Source organism: Rhinatrema bivittatum, chromosome 8 (genome assembly GCF_901001135.1).
Source record: "Rhinatrema bivittatum chromosome 8, aRhiBiv1.1, whole genome shotgun sequence".
NCBI lineage: Eukaryota > Metazoa > Chordata > Amphibia > Gymnophiona > Rhinatrematidae > Rhinatrema > Rhinatrema bivittatum.
Window position 1 is genome coordinate 22,265,556 of NC_042622.1, and position 17,661 is coordinate 22,283,216.

Genomic DNA, 17,661 nt, shown 5'->3' on the forward strand with positions numbered 1-17,661 from the left:
CCTCAGACCAAGCCCATGGCCGAGGCCTAGCTCTAGCACCAAGGCCTAGCCCTGGACCTGGTTGAGTGCTGAGGGCTAGCCCTGGGCTGGGTCTGGTGCTGAAACCTAGCCTCAGGGCCTGCCCAGAGTGGGCCGGGGATGGGTCCTTGAAAGTGCCAGGGATGGGTAGCTCCCCCTCGGCCCCCCTCTTACTCCCTTCCTGACTCCAGCATTGAAACGGGCAGAAGCAGTGCCGAGTCACTTCCGCCCATTTCCTGGCGACTGACAAATAGCAGCATCCACCAGGGGATGGCATCAAAGTGGCGCTACTTCAGAGGCCCATTTTTATAAAGTGCAACGAATACAAAAATACCCCAAAGTTCTTGGGTATTTTCATCAGAGGCTGTTCTTGATTCGTTCCATTTGGAACGAACTGAAAATAGCTTTATTCATTGCATTTTTTTGTATTCATTCATATTGAATGCACATCCCTGGAAGATATCACCCAGTAAACTCTTGCGTTTGAACTCCCATCCTAAGTATCCCATCTGCTTATTTGACACCTACATCCACATAGCTTACACCTCCACTGTAAAGATTTTCACCCTGGACTGTAGGTCCTGGAGGTTCGCCCTCCCCCCATCAGAGAATCTACCCCCCTGGGCTGTTTGATACTTTGTGAGGACATAGCCCTGGGACTGGCAGCATAACCTAGAAAAGGGGCTACATTTTGAACAGAGTTGCTAATCAGTAAACACGAACACCTGACCTGGGTGAAAAAAAATATTTTAAATGGCTGATTGTGTAAATTTGAGTCAAACTGAATAGTTTAGATTTATTTGGTCAAATCTTTCAAACAGAGTCCAGCATGGGTTAATGCCAAGAAGTGCAAAGTCATGCATATGGGGAGTGGAAATCCGAATGAACTGTACTCGATGTACTCGATGGGGGGGGAAAGGCTGATGTGCACGGAGCAGGAGAGGGACCTTGGGGTGATAGTGTCTAATGATGTGAAGACAGCAAAACAATGCGACAAGGCGATAGCAAAAGCCAGAAGAATGCTGGGCTGCATAGAGAGAGGAATATCAAGTAAGAAAAGGGAAGTGATTATTCCCTTGTACAGGTCCTTGGTGAGGCCTCACCTGGAGTACTGTGTTCAGTTCTGGAGACCGTATCTACAAAAAGACAAAGACAAGATGGAAGCGGTACAGAGAAGGGCGACCAGGAAGGTGGAGGATCTTCATAGGATGACGTACGAGGAGAGATTGAAGAATCTAAATATGTACACCCTGGAGGAGAGGAGGAGCAGAGGTGATATGATACAGACTTTCAGATACTTGAAAGGTTTTAATGATCCAAAAACAACAACAAACCTCTTCCGTAAGAAAATAATCAGCAGAACCAGGGGTCACGATATGAGGCTCCAGGGAGGAAGATTCAGAACCAATGTCAGGAAGTATTTCTTCACGGAGAGGGTGGTGGATGCCTGGAATGCCCTTCCGGAGGAAGTGGTGAAGACCAGAACTGTGAAAGACTTCAAAGGGGCGTGGGATAAACACTGCGGATCCATAAAGTCAAGAGGCCGCCAATGAAGAGTGGGTGACTCACCAGAATGATGGCTATTGACACAATACCCTTATTAAATAAACATACACATGCTTACTGTGACTCCTACATCGCTCTAAGCTTCAACAGCAAGAGGTAATGGAAAAAAAGGATTTGCACTCACAAAGAGGGGAGTAGCTGGCTTGTTACGGCGGTTACTACCCCAAACCAAATATGCCTGATACTTCACTTTCAATGCATATACAGCATAGCTCTCTGCTTCAATGACAGGGGAGAAGAATAACTGATACTTCACACATCCAGCAGAGCTCTCTGCTACAACGGCAAGGGAGAAGAAAAAGGGTTCGCACTCAAAACGCGGGGAGTAGCTGGCTTGTTACGGCGGATACTACCCCAAACCAAATGTGCCTGATACTTCACTTTCCATGCATTCTCTGCTGCATCGGCATGGGAGAAAGACTGATACATCACGCATTTCCAGCATAGCTCTCTGCTTCAACGGCAGGGGAAAAAAAAAAAAACAAAACAAACAACAAACAACGGCAGGGGGAAAAAAAAAACAAAAACAAAAAACTGATGCTTCACGCATATCCTGCATAGCTTCAACGACAGGGGTGAAGAAAAAAAGGATTCGCAATCACAAAGCGAGGAGTAGCTGGCTTGTTACGGCGGTTACTACCCCAAACCAAATGTGCCTGATACTTCACTTTCAATGCATATCCAGCATGGCTCTCTGCTTCTACAGCAGGGGAGAAGAAAAAAAACAAACCAACAAGAGCTGTACAACATAGTCTAGGTAAAACAAATAAGCATGGGTGTAGCTTGCTTATCGCGGCGGTTACTGCCCCTACTACCCCTAACTAATCAAGCTAGATATTTCACTTGCATGCAGCTCCATCACTGCTCTCTACATTAATGGTGGGGGGTGGAAGGGGAATAGAACAAGGAGCTAAGAGTAACAGATAAGAATGAGAGAAAAAATGTGTGAGGCTTGCTGGGCAGACTGGATGGGCCATTCGGTCTTCTTCTGCCGTCATTTCTATGTTTCTATGTTAATAATAGTACTGATAGCTAAAATTCTTTGCAATAGTTTCTACCTCTGAGTACAGGAATTGTCATTAAGAACTAAAGACTCTGGGTTCAGTTTTCAAAGTGTTTAGGCACCTAAACGAGAGGGTTAGAAGCCAGAATTGGCCCCTTTGAAAACTGACTCTGGCTGACCACTGAAATTCAGGGTCCCGTTTTCCCTTAGGCACCTTAAGTTTATGTCCCTAAACACTGGGTGGCTACAGGGCAGAGCTAGAGCTGAGAAACAAAAGTTAAGCGCTTAGCCCTGATTTTCAGCACTTAGGAGGCCTGTTCATCAAATTGTGCTAACATGCGCTCATGCGGGTCAGTAATCAGCAGGAGATTAACGAGGCCCCTGCTAGCGAAGGGAGCCCGATTTTCAAAGCTTCTGTCCGCACTCTACGGTACGGCATTTTTTGTGCGCTAAGTGGGCGCCTAGAGATTAACGCTACCATTTTATAAGCTGTATAGCAGGACGAGCTGCACTGTTTATAAATTCACAAATCAATTCATAACCTCCTCCATCTCGACCTCGAATTCCCACTCAAACTCCACACTTCCAACAGACCAATGAGAGAAACCTACAAAGGAGCACTACAAGCCCCGCCATCTAAAGCCACACGACTCATCTCTACCAGGGACCGAGCTTTTTCTACAGCAGGTCCAGCCATCTGGAACAACCTCCCCGCAGAACTCAGAATGGAACCGTGCCTACCAACATTTAAAAAAAAACTCAAAACTTGGCTCTTCTTACAAGCCTTCCCTGATCCATCAAACTTTCACTAGATAACTACTCAGCTTATGAATATGGAACTTCGCCCCTCCAATATTCACCTCATGTACTGGTTTGCTACCCTAATAAGTTAACTAGCTCTAGACCAGGCTCGGACATTTCACAATATATTTAATTTAATACCCTCCTAAGGCTTCTCTTTTTCCAGCTGAATCAGCTTCCAAGTTCAAGGTCCTTGTTATTATGTAACTTTTTGCTTCTCTGCTTTTGTCTCCGCTAATTATAAAAAGTTGTTCCTTATGTTACATTATGTTATACTGATCTACCCCTGTTCGATGTAAACCGACCTGATATGGTATTCAACCTTGAAGGTCGGTATAGAAAAATGTTAAATAAATAAATAAATAAATAAAATGCCACATCTCTCCTGCTCCCAAAGAATGCACATGTTCTAATACACGCATGTGTTTCCCATGCAAGAAAGCGCATCTTTTCTCTACCTGTTTCATAAACACACACAGGAATATTTTACAAGAGAAACCATTATGGCACTGTGTAAATAAACACCCAGAATTAAACACGGAGGCAGGTCGTTGGTATACGGGAAGTGCCTGGGCTCACCGGTTTGTTGACACCTCCACCGGTTCTCCCGGACCTTTCACCCTAAAACTGTAGACAACAGATAAGCCTGATTTCATTTGCACAAGTCAATGTGCAGGTGTAAAAGTTCGGAAATGTATATGTGTATGTGTGTGTCTCTTACAAAACAGCAATTATGCCCTTGAATGCCTCTACATCACCCCTCACTGTCCTGGTAAAATATATGCGTGCACTCTCACCATTTATAAAATAGCATATTCTGCACATGCATGCATACTATTTTCACACATGGAACTCCTTTGAAAATTCACTCCATAATGCGCGGCAAAGTGCTTAAATGAGCATTAAAGGAATTTGACAAAAAAGGCCTTTTAGGCACTTTGATCTACTCAAATGAATTGCCAACCTAAATTTAAAAAATCCTAAATCTTAGGCCCCTAAATTTAGACAAATTTTCAAATTTAGTTAGTCCCTATGTTCCATGTAAACTGATTTGATATGAATCTTTTTTCATGAATGTCGGTATAGAAAAGTGTTAAATAAATAAATTAAATAAATAAATGAATTTTAAATGTTTCAAATTTCCAACTGAAAACTTAGGTTCCTAAATTCAACTGAAAATCTGCCGATATTTAGGAGCCTAAAAATATAGGTAGCTAATTTAGAGATGCTGAACATCTTTTGGAAATGGACTCCTTTGAAATTAGTAAGCATGAGGTCAATATTCAGAGAGATGATAAGGCAAGGTAATGCAGAGAACTTTACCCGGATATTCAGAGGGCCTTACCTGGCTAAGTGCCGCTGAACGTGCCTGTTAAACTTACATACATAGCTGTGCATGCAAACCCTTAGGAGCAGACTTTTTACCTGCGTGACCTCAGCTAGCCTGCGTGCGCCGCACCCTGGGAACGCCTGCAGCCCCTTGCCTTTTTGTGCATACAACAGGTTGGCCCACGCAAAATGTAATTCTTAGCGGTAATGGAGACCCCTGAAAATCTGTTTGGCTTAACTCCCAAAGGTGGCCGGACCTTTCTTTTCAACACCAGCTCCTTGTGCTGTTTCCTTTTATGTATCAGAGACCTGAGAAACCTGGGGCTTTGAAGACCCACTTTACTATTGAAAATACAATTTCACACGACAGAAAACAGGTAGAAATGTTTATAAAACATTATTTAAATATAGAGAAGGAGCAAAGCTGCACTCCAAATTAATATACACAATCCCAAAGGAGTGCAAAAATACTTATAGGTCCAAGTGTTGTATCATCAAAATATTTATTTTAAACGTTCAAACGGAACCACTCCTTATTTTTAATCCATACATCAATTAATGACTGCTTCAGGGTCCCCCGACACGGACCCCGTGTTTCGCCCGAAGGCTGCGTCGGGAGGGACAGTCGGTAAATTTTTAAACAATAGCTAAAAGAGAACAAAACATCAGTATTAAAGAAAGGACCAATTTAAGGGTACAGCATGTATTTGTTGACGCCGGGACACATACCTTAAACACAGTTGAGGAGTTCTCACAGCTAAAGCGGTAAGGAGGGCGGGCGGTTAGATAAAACACAGCGTTTTTAAAGAACACTTTTTGGCGCGGTTTTGAGCCACCAATCAAAAGCACGTTTCGGCTGACCAATCAGGGAAGGACAAACTGCGCTGTTATGAACTAATACAAAATGAATGAATGCAGAAAGAAAACAACTGAATTTAATCTTGAAAAATCAGATTGAAATTGTATGTGGGAAGATCCTTATGGGAAATGTTATTTATAGAAAATACTGCCACTCGATCTCATTGTTCATTCCTGCGGGGTGTAAACTATTAAGCATAAATATCCATTTTTGTTCTCTACGGATAAGCATGTCAGAGAAGTTGCCTCCCCGAGCCGGGGGATGAAGCTGATCAATTATCAGAAACTTCAGATCATCTTCAGTGTGCCCTGCTGTTTGCCAATGGGAAACAAGAGGAGCTGTTTCGCGGCCAGTGCGAATGTTGGACCGGTGCTCAATAATGCGAGTACGTATCTGTCTCGTAGTTTTGCCCACATATAATTTAGGGCAAGGACACAGGATTACATAGATTACTCCTCGTGAATGACAACTGGTAGAAAATTTTAAAGAAAATTTTTTACAAGTGATGGGATGTTCAAAATGATCAGTAGATATAGCAACAATGAGATCGAGTGGCAGTATTTTCTATAAATAACATTTCCCATAAGGATCTTCCCACATACAATTTCAATCTGATTTTTCAAGATTAAATTCAGTTGTTTTCTTTCTGCATTCATTCATTTTGTATTAGTTCATAACAGCGCAGTTTGTCCTTCCCTGATTGGTCAGCCGAAACGTGCTTTTGATTGGTGGCTCAAAACCGCGCCAAAAAGTGTTCTTTAAAAACGCTGTGTTTTATCTAACCGCCCGCCCTCCTTACCGCTTTAGCTGTGAGAACTCCTCAGCTGTGTTTAAGGTATGTGTCCCGGCGTCAACAAATACATGCTGTACCCTTAAATTGGTCCTTTCTTTAATACTGATGTTTTGTTCTCTTTTAGCTATTGTTTAAAAATTTACCGACTGTCCCTCCCGACGCAGCCTTCGGGCGAAACACGGGGTCCGTGTCGGGGGACCCTGAAGCAGTCATTAATTGATGTATGGATTAAAAATAAGGAGTGGTTCCGTTTGAACGTTTAAAATAAATATTTTGATGATACAACACTTGGACCTATAAGTATTTTTGCACTCCTTTGGGATTGTGTATAAAACATTATTTGCCATTTTATAACTTTTCCAATAAATCTTTTTGAAAAGCCAGAATCCACTATGTTTACATTGGGATGTTTCTGTGACATCTTACATCAAATGGTTTCTTTGTATGAAAGGTGTTTTTGTTTGTATTGTGCATATTTTACTTCTAGTCCTCGGTAAGTTTAGTGCAATGTGTTTAAATATTGCTTCTAGCTGTTTTGTCATGGGAGATATTTGACTGCATTAAAATTACGAAAAAAAAACCCCCCAAAGTCCTCCCTTTAACTCCTCTCCTTTTCAGATTAGATGGTTAAGTTAAAAGTAGACTGGAGCTTCCCACGTCAAAGTCTCTCCTGATTGCCTGACAGCTCTCTACGTGGTAGCCCAGACACAAGAGGCGAAGAAAAACCACGGCATCTGCAGCCAATTCCATGGCACAGTGGAAAGAAACAGTTCCCTCTAAACCTCAGCTGTGATGTTCGCTTTAAGCTCTTTGATCAACACATTTTTCTGGAATCCAGCTACATCTTCATAACCACCAATACCTTTCAGCTCAAAAAAAAAGGCTCGTGAACCGCATTGATCCTCAGAAATATTAGACAGCTCCTGCTTTTATGGGCCTTAAAATTCATTGAAAAGAAGAAGGCAGATTTGAGAATAATTAAAAAGCAAGTCTCCCCACATGCATAGCACATTGTTGGCATAGAAAAGGGATTTACCATGCGGCAATCAGTTTGTCCCATGTGTGGCACAGCACTGTTGAAACCACTTTGAAATGGCTTTTATTCTGGGATTTCCAGAGTAACATCAACGTCTTTGCATGGCTTTCCTTCTTCTTAAGTGATTTAAAACTCCGGCCACCAAAGCTGGCCTTTCAGAAAGGAATATCCCAGTGTACTGCTGTTCGTGTTTGGGGGGGGGGGGGGGGTGTACCTGCACGGAAACATCCTGACGTTTCCTGACCAGTCACCAACAAACCGAAAGACGATAAATAAAAAAATTATATCCCGATATAAAACTTGCAAGTCAACTGCAGCGCCGTGGGTATTGCACAAATGACACACCGCATGTCACATGGCATTACGTATCTGACGTCGTATGCGGCAGGAAAGGTGACATCACAATATAAATATATATTGTCTTTCAAAATCTGACCCATCTGATTGCCCATCTGTGACCGATCGGGGTTTTCCAGCGTATGGCCGCTTAGTTTTCTGGTTAAAATCCGTCCTCGTGATAAATGTTGGTGGCATTTTTTTTTTCCACATTTGGCGGACATGCCCGGTTATCCAGATACACTGGCCTGAAATTATCTCTTGGACCTACCATATTTCTGGGACTCCAGCTACCTTTACGCCCGGCTGTCTGAGGGAATATTACCCACCAGAAGAGGCGTGATTAGACTAGTAGTCATCCCAGGGGCAGCTGGAGGCAATCTGCTGCCCGAGGAGAGGAAATAGATAACACCAGCCCCCCCCCCCCCCTCCGCAAAGAATCCAGGGAGAGGGGAGCCAGGGGTCAGGGTTCCCAGAGGGGAGGCAGATACAGGCTACTTTAAACTTAAACTATTAAGGCATTTAAAGGATATCCTGGATACAAATGATTTTCGGGCCGTGGTCCATGCCTTTGTGTGTTATCCAGAGCTGACCACTGTAACTCTTTTTTTGGTTGGACTTCCTGCCGTCTCACCGAAAGCTCTACAGGTATTACAAAATCCTGCTGCCAGGCTTGTGATGGGGGCACGACGATCATGGGATCAGGTCACCCCCCCCCCCCCCTTATTTCAGAAGCTTCACTGGCTCCCTGTTAAATATCGTATCGGATTTAAGGTTTTTGCTTTTGATATATAAGGTTTTAAAATTGGGTGGTCCTTCTTATCTAGCTGTTCTTCTGAATGCTTTATATCCCTAGCCATACACTGCCGACAGCTGATAAAAATCTATTCGTGGTTCCTACGGTCAAGGCAGCACGATTACAGGAAACCCGAGCCAGGTCCTTTTTAGTCATCAGACCTGGTTTATGGAGCTCTTTGCCCATAACTTTACGGGCTACTACTGATATTGGGACCTTTAGGAAACATTTAAAAGCGTCTCTTGTTTCTATAAGCTTTTACATTACAATGCTGTGAATATGAGTTAGGAATCTTTTAATTGTTTCATTTTACAGTATATGATGTATGTGATTGTATTTTACTTTTGATTGCATTGATCTCGTTTTATGCAATCTGCTTAGCACGATTTATAATTATAAGCAGAATAAAAGCATTTTTAAAGAAAGAAATAAGTATTGATATTTCTACCATTTTGGGGCCCCCCGAGTGAAACAGTAAACCTCCCATTCCAAAACAGCGCTAAGTGCCAGCACTCAAAGAGTAAATAGCCTACCCATAAAAAGCAATAACTATTACACCAGGTCCTAAAACACCAATGCAGCTCTTATTAGGAAAATAGGGCAAGCCAGGCTGCTATAGATCGATGCACAGAAACTACACAGTAGCAGAATATCTCATCTTGGTCACACATGTAGAACACACAGACCCTCACCAAATATAGAATAAACAACATAAATACCAACTGGATAAGTACAAACAAAAACTGAACTGGAAACTGCAACAAGCCAGACTCTAAATGCAGTGCAACAGTGGAAAAATAGAAACATCACCATTTCTCATAAAACAAACAATACAATCAAGAAATATAAAACATCAATCATATTAAATCATACTAAGAAAATGAATATTTCAAAACAGTTGCATAAACAACATTCAATAATTAAACTCATATAAAAATTGTTACAAATATTCCCAAAAATCAATAAAATATTTAAAACAAGCAGATACATCAAACACCCAATAATTAAAACTAATAAGGATTTGATAGATTCCCACTCTTCATACCTGGGAGCTTTTCATTACCAGTCACCCTACGTCTACTGGTCCTGCACTCCCTCTCATTCACACCCCCCAATACATTCTCGCTCCTCCCCTCTTCCCCCTCACTCACTCACCCCCACCCTTACCCCGTCCTCTCTCACTCTTTCCCCCTTCCCTCTTTTCAACCCTTCCCCGTTTCCTCCCTCACGCCCCCTTACTCACCTCTCTGTCATCCCACCCCTTCTCCCTCATTCACCCCTTCCCTTTTATTCACCCCTTCCCTCTCTTCTTCTCACTCCTCTTCCCTTCCTTCTCAGACAACTTCCCACTTGTTCACACTTCCCCTCATTCACAACCCCCTTCCTTCCTTCTCACTCATTCACCCTCCGTTGCATTCCCTTCTCACTCTATACCCTCTTTTCACTCATTCAGCTCAGCTCCATTTTCTTTCACTCCCTTCCCTTCTTACTGAGAAAGGAACAGAGAGAAGGGATGGGGAGAGGAGCTGAGCTGAAGGGAAGGGGCAGAATGAGAAGTTCTTTCTCACCTTCCCTTCTCTTTCCTACCAGTACCTTGCCATCCCTCCTCCCTGTTTTCTTCTTCTTGCCCATGGAAGATTGGGATCTCTGAGGAGCTCTATTTTGGCCTGCGGGCAGGCCCAATGCTGCTGGGTGTGCAAAACGTGTAATTGCACAGGATGGCACATCCGGGAGGGTGGCAGATGGGGCCCACCAAAGGGAGTAGCGAGAAGCCCATGCTGCCCCCAGTGGACCCCATCCCACCGGGTGGTAGAAGAAGAGAGAGATTAGCTGAAGAAGAGGGAACTCATTTTGCAGCTCCTCCTCATGGGCTGGTTGGCCTTGTGGTTAACACTCATGGTGCTAGCACTTTCTGTATTCTCAAGAAGTGCATGAGATGATCATACAGAAAGTGCTAACACCATGGGTATTGAGTACCGCAGTGCCAACTGGCACATGAGGAGTAGCTGCAGGAAGGACTTCAGCAGCACTACAAGGAATCTTGTCCTCTCCCAAGGAGTGAGGCATGGGTGGCAGCAGCAGCAATAGCAGCACAAGAGGAATAAGAGACCTGTGAACCCTGCCTGCGTAGAGGTTGCTTGTGTGTGTGAATGGGAGTGTGCCGGGGAGTGATGAATGTGTGAATTGGAGCTTTATGGGGGGTGATGTATGTGTATGTGTGTGTGTGTGTGTGTGTGAACGAGAGCCTGTCTGGAGGGCATTCGTGTGTGTGAATGGGAGCTTGCCTGGGGGGGGGGAGGGGGGGAATGAGTGTGTGTGTGTATATGTGAATGGATGTCTGCCTGGGGAGGGATGGGTGTGTGTGTGTGTGTGTGTGAATGGGAGCCTGTCTGGGGGGGATGGGTGTGTGAGGGAATGGGAGCCAGTCTTGAGGGAGATGTCAAAAACATTCATGCCACCCCCAACAATCTACAATAAGCTCAGATTGACTGGAAATCAAAAGTTTTCAGGTATGAAAAGTGAGAAATTTTTCCATTCTCATTTTAATTTGATGGGTTTGCTATTTTGAAATATTTTATTGCTGTTTGGAAATTTTTAAAAATTTGTATGAGTTCTTAATTATTGGATGTTATTCTATTTGGCTTCTGTTTTGCAATATTGTTTTTATTGGTATAGTTTTATTATTATTGATTTATATTTCCTGATTTTATTGTTTGATTTTAGAGGACTAGTGATTCTGTTTTTCCATTGCTTCATTGCTTCTGGCTTGTTGCAGTTTCCAGTTCAATTTCTAGCTACATATTTCTATTTATACTTTATGGTCTCTTTATTCTATATTTATACTTTATGGTCTCTTTATTCTAAATTTGTCTGTGTTCGTCATGGGTAAACGAGATGAGGTATTCTGCTAGCATGTTGATTTTCCTATCTTTTTTAGGCCCAAAAAAGCAACTTAAAAAAAACCAAACCTCAAGCCCGCTCCAACCTAGCCTACTCTCCCGACCCCTCCAGGACTCACTAATAGCTCTGGTGGTGTAGTAGGAGTGCCCAGGAGCGACCTTCCACTCTCCCGTGAGGGTGGCTGCCATTACTCAGAATGGTGCAGTCTACCCTTTGTACCTATCATGTGACAAGCGCTGCCCAATGGTGGCTGGAGTGGGACCAGGAGGTCGCTCCCAGAATCCCTTTGCTACACCGCCAGGGTTCCTGCTTAAGCCTGGGGGGGCTAAGGTGTTCAGCTGTGTGTGGGTTTTAATATTATGTTAAAAGGGAAAGGTTGGAGCATGCTCAGTGGGGTGGGGTGGGTTAAAGTTACTTTTTTCAGCCTAAAAAAAAAATATATAAATATATCTGTTTGTCAAGAAATGACCTTAAACTCCATGATAGATCTGTTTCATTGGTTCCACACATCTTTTACTAGTCTAATTATTGTGCTTTTTCCTTTTGCATTGAATTGTACTGTTTTATGTTTGCTGACTTATTGCACTTACATAGCGTATCAATAAAGCATTCTTAAATGCTTAAAATTAAAAAGCACTTTTTTGTGTTACCCACATGCAGCATTGCAGGGAGGTGATGGAAGAGGATTGTGTTCCTCTTTCCGTTATTGAGGTCAGCAGAGGATACAATGGTCGTGGGCTTACATCTGAAGTCAGCGGGAACAGGAAAATAAAAGCTCGAGTTTTCCCATTCCTTTTTGCAGTCCCTCATTGTCTAGAAAGTGATTTTAACCAGTAAGCTGAGCAGACAAAGATTTAGAAGTCACGGAGGAGCCACACGCAGCCAAGTCAAAGGTCTTATTTTTCTGCACAGTGAATTTTAACACCAGAGGGACACTGAACAATCCAAGCTTTACTCTGACATTGTGAAGGGGCATGGAAAGCATACAATGAAAACCCTACAAATCAAGATCTCAAGCTTCCAAACAGAGGGAAGTTGGGTCACCCAGAAGACAAACCAGCGCGCAATCAAGGCAGGCTTAAACTAACAGGACTCCCCATCACCACCACACACATCCCCTAACAGAGCAAGTTATCGGAGTCCCTTTAAAACCCCATAACCGTTGTTGAACCAGTGATGAATGTCTCAAAGTACGTTACACTGGCACATCTTCTGGTAGACCTGAGTCAGAAAATATTTGTGAACAAATGAGAAAGAAAGGGGGTGAGTGAGAGGAGGGGAGGAAAAGGAGTAGGGGGAGAGGGAGGGTAGGGTGAGTGAAGGAAGGGGTAAGAGAGAGGAGGGGAGTGGAGGGAATGATCCAAGGACCAGATCTGCCTCCTTCTCCCCCCCCCCTCCAAGAAACTCCAAGGGGACAACCCCCACCCCATCATAGCCCTCATAATGACTTGAAATTTCCCGTATGCCTCTTCCCTTGAAAAGTTTGATCTAAGGAATATAAAGAAGCAAAGTCTTGAAGGGCAGGACAAAGAGAACACAAGACATCTCAGGAGTGACTAAAGGAACTGCAACGTCGTTGTTTAATAAGAAGGCCATAGGAGAGTACCAGCAAGAAAAAGCAAATAAAATGTGTCAGTGCAAACAGCAGCTGCTCTGCAGTCAGTGAGGTGATCAGAGTCAGTGATTCACTGCAGGCAAGGAAAGAGTCGATTACAGAGGAAGATAGTAATAGAGCAGTGGAGTAAAAAGTAACAGAGCAACAGAGCAAAGTAACAGAGCAACAGAGCAACAGAGTGAGGTGATCAGAGTCAGTGATTCACTGCAGGCAAGGGAAGAGTCTATTACAGAGGAAGAGAGTAACAGAGTAACAGAGCAAAGTAACAGAGCAACAGAGCAATGGAGTAAAAAGTAACAGCAACAGAGCAACAGAGCAAAGTAACAAAGTAATAGAGAAATAGAGCAATGGAGTAAAAAAGTAACAGAGCAACAGAGTAACAAAGTAACAGAACAACAAAGTAATGGAGTAACATGCAGGCCGATACAGTAAGGATGCGGAAGAAAGAGTGCGGTAGTGCCGGGCGCACCCTCGTTTGCCGCACGCACAGTCAGGATCACATACCGCTCGATACAGTATTTAAATGGCATGCAAATGCAAGCCGCGTCCAAAGCGCGTCCATGAAGCGCAATCCATTTTACTGTATAGAGCGCTATACAGCACCTATACAGTATCCTGGGTGCGCTGGTACCTGTCATTTCAAATGACATTTGAAATGACAGGTACCAGGAAGTGGATACAGGAGAAGGGCTGGTGCAGTTTGTTTTGTTGTCCTGTGCAAATGATTGCTTCACTGCCTGACCCCCTCACCCCCCGGGACAAGACCTTTAGAGGAGCCAGGATTGGGCAAACTTTCCCCCAGCCCCCACTCACCTGCCCTGGCCGCGTCCATGGGTGCCGGTCTCCCGTGCGGGCGCGCTGGCAGCTCCGGAGCAGCCCCAGTCCTCTCTCCCCTCCTCCCGAGTGGCTTCAGCAGCAGCCCGGGGTGGATCGGGCGCTCCCCATGCGAGGCGCGGCTTCCAGCAGCCCCCGCCGGCGAAGGTGCATGAACGCACGCCTGTACATGCATGAGCGCACGCCGTGACCTCGGACATCCAGCCGGGTGCTCAGGTCACGGCGTGCGTTCATGCACCTTCGCTGCCATGAGCACATGCCGTGACCTCGGACGTCCAGCCGGGCGCTCAGGTCACGGCGTGCGCTCATGCACCTTCGCTGCCATGAGCGCACGCCGTGACCTCGGACATCCAGCCGGGCGCTCAGGTCACGGCGTGCGCTCATGCACCTTTGCCGGCGGGGGCTGCTGGAAGCCGCCTCGCATGGGGAGCGCCCGATCCACCCCGGGCTACTGAAGCCGCTCTCGCCGCCGGCTGCCCCCGGGAGGAGGGGAGAGAGAACTGGGGCTGCTCCGGAGCTGTCAGCGCCCCCGCACGGGAGACCGGCACCCATGGACGTGACCAGGGCAGGTGAGCGGGGGCTGGGGGAAAGTTTGCCCGATCCTGGCTCCTCTAAAGGTCCCGGGGGGTGAGGGGGTCAGGCAGTGAAGCAATCATTTACATGCACTCATGCACCTTCGCCGGCAGGGGCTGCTGGAAGCCGCCTCGCAAGGGGAGCGCCCGATCCGCCCCGGCTGCTGAAGCCTCACAGGAAAGTTTGCCCGTGAAATTTCGTCTCTCTCTGCTGGGGCTTGCCTGACGCTCCACACTAACGCAGGGGTAAGGGTAGGCGGTAAATTAGCAGGTTAAACACGCGGCAGAACTGCAGGTTAAAAAGGCGATAATCGGGGCGCACGTTACTGGATCGGAGGGAATAGCTAATCCGATCGTTTACATCTCATATACATGCCGCGGGCGGAAAGGGATACCCGTTGATTTCAAGAAGCGGGGTAAGGATGGGTTAAAAGGGATAGTGAATCGCGGGTTGGACTTACGCGGCCAAATTGTGGGTACAAAGTGGATTAGAAGCAGGGTAACCGCGGCCGCGCTTTACTGTATCGGCCTGAAAGTAAGAGAGGAACAGAGTAACAGAGTAATGGAGCAATGGAGTAACAAAGCAACAGAGTAATGAAGCAACAGAGTCATGGAGCATCAGAGCAACAGAGCAACAAAGTAACAGAATAACAGAGCAACAGAGTAACGGAGAAACAAAGTAACAGAGTAACAGTAACAGAATAAAAGATGGCAGATAAAGACCAAAATGGCCCATCCACTCTGCCCTGTAGCACTTTGTCCACATGCACAGAAAACTTCCCATCTGGAAGCTGACCCTGCTGCCTCTTCCTTCATGCCCCTCACCCGGCCTCTGCCTTTCTGAGGCTGTAACTGCTGCTCCACGCAGATTACCCCGGCTGATTAGATCAGCAGGCACGTAGTGAGACTGTGTGCGCTCTGCATCACTTCGCCCACTGCTGAAAGTAAAGGCAGGCGTGGGGATTTCCCCGTTCTTATTAGTGTTAATTATTGGGTGTCTGATGTGAGTGCCATTTTTAAATGTTTTTATCGCTGTTTGGGAAATGTTTTAAACTTCTTGTATGAGTTCCAAATTATTGGATGCTATTCTTTTGGAATTCATTAGAAATATTACATTTATTAGTATGGTTTTACTAGTATGATTGATTTATATTTCTTCATTTTATTGTTTGATGATTTATGAGCTCTGGTGATGTTCATGTTTTTCCATGGCTCCTTTGCGTACAGAGTCTTACAGTTTCAACTTTGGATTCTGCTTATATGGTTCTATTTCTGTTTTATGGTCTCTTTATTCTATTTTTGGTGAGGGTCTGTCTGTGTTCTGCATGTAACCAAGATAGGATATCGTGCTAGTATGTAGGGCTTTATAGCTGCCTGGTCTGTTCTGTTTTCCTCATAGGCGGTATATTGGTGTTTTAGGGCCTGATGTAGGATTGCTCCTGTTTGAGTCCTGTTTGGGAGTGGGAAGTTTGCTATATCATTGTTATCATTCACTTTACTCAAGACATTCCAAGGGCCATGTTTTATATTCCAAGTGTCTTCTTTTTTTTGCAGGGTTTTCTGGGTGGAACCACAACGTTGCAGGTATTTCTGTACAACAAACTGGTGCCAGCTCCAGGGCCAGTCGGCGCCATTTTTATATACTGGCTGGTGGGGGCAGGAGCACATAGGGATCATTCCTGCCTACTTCAGGAGTTTTGGACCTGCAGATAGGGTAGGATCGGTTCAAGGGGGGGGGGGGGTGTCAATTTTCGAAAGTTTAGATCGCTAGAGGGAGCAGGACTTTTTTTCGGCAGGGAAGGGGGCCTGGGACAGATTCTATCGTGTGTTGGTTATTGGAAAAACAACAAAAATTCTGTGTTAGAAAAAAGAACAGAATGAGGAGGTGGGCAGCAGAGTAATTGTTCACACGGGGCAGCAAAAATGCTAGCACGGGCCTTGGTGACTCTGACTAGTCCCTGATTTAGGGCTCCAGTCACATAGAGGTCTTAATATAAGTAAGAGTAACATCTTATTCTGACTTGAGGACGTGTGGCCAGGACCAAAATTATGGTCCATGTGACATACAATGAAGTTACTAGGAGAAAGGCGTACATTTAAAACAAATAGGAGAAAATATTTTTTTTACTCTACACATAATTAATTTCTAGTATTCGTTGCTGGAGGATGTGGTAAAAGCTGTTAGTGTAGCTGGGTTTAAAAAAAGATTTGGACAAGTTCCTGGAGGAAAAGTCAATATGCCAATATTAAGGTGGACTTGGGGAAATCCATTGTATATCCCTGGGATAAGCAGCATGAAATTCTATCTACCCCTTGAGACCATGCCAGGTACTTGTGTTCTGGATTGGCCACAGTTGGAAACAGGATACTCGGCTTGATGGACCTTTGGTCTGACCCAGTATGGCGAATCTTATGCTCTTGTGCTCTTAACTTCTACCATTATTATTCATTGAAAACTCTCCATTGGCTTGCAGTGCTTTTCTGAGATCCGTTTATATTTCTGAACATAGTTTTTAAGGCTCTATATTGTAATGGTTTGCCTTGTTTGAAGGCCAAACCAATGGATATAATCCCACAAGAAATCTTTGTTCAGCCCAAGATCTTCTCCTGGAGCAATTGTTACTATCATAGGGCATGAAGATGGACAAGAAGTGAAGAGTAATTTTTTTAAATTCAATATTACATGTCATATTTATCAAGGTTTATCTTGATAGCTTGAAACAACTTTTTCTTACTTTGCTCTAGCCCTTCATCCTGTGTTGTGGGCTTACTCACGAGCTGTGGGCAGTCCCCACCTACCTTCTTGCTTCCTTGAACGCAGCCAGCCAAGCTGCTGCTGCCGCCGTCCCGCAGCAGGCCGTGCCACCACTGGGAGCCTTGCTCCGCGGCTGAGGCTGCCGCTCCTGCTCTGTATTTGTGGCTGGAGCCGCTGCTGGGGTCCTCGGATAGCAGGGAAGCCGTCCCTGCCACTGCCTGTGCCTTTTCTCCTGCTTCACGGCAGGGAGCCGCTCCATTTCGGGCCTCCCACGTGACAGGACGCCGCCGATGCACCGCTGCTTCTCCTGACTCACCATAGGCACGGCCGCACGCTCTCACCAGTATTTAAAGGGCCAGTGGCAGGAAAAGCCCCGCGGCCCTTGCTGATGATGTCATCCACCTGTTCCTGCTTCAGCCCTATAAAAGGGCCCTGCCTGCCTTCCTT